Below are 2,310 nucleotides of genomic sequence, written 5' to 3'. Positions count from 1 at the left end.
CATTTGTTTTTTTACTTCAGAAATTATTTCTGATCTGATTTCCTCTATACCTTTGTGCAGTTGTTTCTTTACTTCAGATGCTGTTCTTTCAGAGATTTGAGGTGTCTGATTTCCAATTTCTTCTATGCTATTGTCTCCTGCATTTGTTCTGATTGGGCTCAGGGCCCGAGAATACATTTTGCTCCTCCTTGTCATTTTGGATGGCACTGTCTTCTGACCTTTGGTAGAGTTCTTACCTGAGCACCAGGTCTGGATCTGCCAAGTTCAAGCTCATCCAGGTGAGTGCGGTTGGGTCTGGCTGCTGTGCTCCACTTCTTCCTGCTCCGGCTCTTGGAGGTGCACCGTCTGTGACACTCTGGCAAGATGTTCTGCTCCTGGATCAGCTGGGCGAGTCTTGCCTCTAGCCTCTCTGCAGGGAGTTCTTCCTTGGGATTCCACACCGGGCCTGTCTGATGGAGGAAGTTCCGCTCACATGCTGGGCCTGGGCGCTGGTTCCAATGAGGATCTGGTGGGCCCCGGGTGATCCCACTCACACACCAGGCCTGGGCTCTGGATTCAATCTGTAACAAACTTCTAAAAATAAAACCTATATATCTACCCTGAGGCTACGGGGGACAGTTTCCCTTTTGGTGTGGGGAATGGAAACCATGTCTGCTCTGGTTTCCAGGGTCTCCAATGGGCCCTGCGTATTTTCTCGTGGTACACTGCCCAGCGGAGGGTCCTTTAGCAGGTGGAGGCGTTTCTTTTGTCCTCTGCCCCCAACAGAGACCTTTTTCACAGGCCAGGCCAGTTCTCTGCTTCTCAGTTGCACTCCAGCCCGCTTTTCAGGAGTACTCACGCAGCCGGTAAGGCCCTTGTGTTTTGGGTAACTTGCACTGGGAGCATAGGACTTGTGTATACTCACTGAGGGAACTGCTCCCAGGACTCACCCCATGCTGTACCTTTCAGGACTGTGGCATGCCTCGACCCCATACTTCGGGGCGATGCACCTGAACCCCAAGACAAGGTGTCAACCCACAGACCCCGGAAGTTCATTATATTCAGCTCAGGAGAGAGAGCGCTGTGGCTCATCCCCTCACTGATGAATCCCTTCCCAAATGCTAACCTCTTTTTCATGAGAGGACCCAGGCAGGCATTCGACCCAAACCCTTAGGCACAAAGTTCAGCCCGTTTGGACCAGTGGCAAGATGGGAAAGTGGCAACGTGCCATGTGCAGGTCACACACCGCTATTGTGCAGGGGACTGTGCACAGGTCTCCTGGCATGGAAGAGGCCCCAAGCCTAAATCAACCCCCGAGAAGAGACGTCGCGAGTTTAATGTTTCGGGACCCACTCTCATCTCTGAGGCTTCAGCATGTGGAGCTTTTGAGAAATCCCTAAGCCAACTTTCAATGTCCTCCTCCAAGCAGATTCCTTTACGCTTGGAGGGCAGGGCATCTGTACTTGTTTTTCTCTGTGAAACAACCTCTGTAGAGCTGCTTCAGTGGGTGCCACACTGATACTGTCCCTGTGTGAGTTGAATTGTCACACACACCCTTTCCCTTAGAGCTTTGGAATCTGCTTTATGGGCCACAAATTCCGCAAAGTAATCGTATCTACAGACCATGTTAATAGCTTTGTTGGGTGCAGGCCTTTCCTGGATGCCTAGAAAGTGCGTGACATGCCCAGCGTTCAGGCGTTGGTCACCAGAATGGAATCACATTCTTTTGCATTTCCTTCAAGAGTTCTGGGCTTCCTTCCTCTGTCGTTGAAAGGAGTTGCAGGTGCACGTAGGACTGATTGAGATCTCCGGGGCTCATCTCAGAACCACTGCCTTGTGCTCTCCTTGCAACCATGAGAAGAACTTCTAAAATGGTTCCTGGGTAACCATCTCCCTTCCGTGCTCCATTGTTCTCTTTTACAGGTTGACGTCAAGTCAGCTCTCACGGAAGGGCTTGGAGACTTGGAGAATGGATGGGGGAAGTCAACTGAAGTGAAGTTAATGAGAATCCCACGTTCCTTGGAAAACAACAGTTTTCTGCCTTTGCGTTCCATGCAGAGAACGCTCTCTGTCTGGCCATCCGTCCATCCGTCCATCCGTCCATCCATCCATCCATCCATCCATCCTTGGACAGTCAGGTTGCTCGCTCTTCTTGGTTCTTGTGCATAATGCCATGGTCAGAGCTGTGCAAACATCTACTCAGCTCCCTGGCTTGGTTTCTTTGGTCATGTGCCCCGAGGTAGAGTTTCTGGCTCAGGGCGTGAATCCATGCTGGAGCTTCTGAGGAATCACTGCCCAGTTTCCACAGCAGGTGTACCCATCTCCCACTTC

Source organism: Octodon degus, unplaced genomic scaffold, assembly GCF_000260255.1.
Source record: "Octodon degus isolate 3935 unplaced genomic scaffold, OctDeg1.0 scaffold00069, whole genome shotgun sequence".
Classification (NCBI taxonomy): Eukaryota; Metazoa; Chordata; class Mammalia; order Rodentia; family Octodontidae; genus Octodon; species Octodon degus.
Note: the sequence above shows the minus strand (reverse complement) of the source record.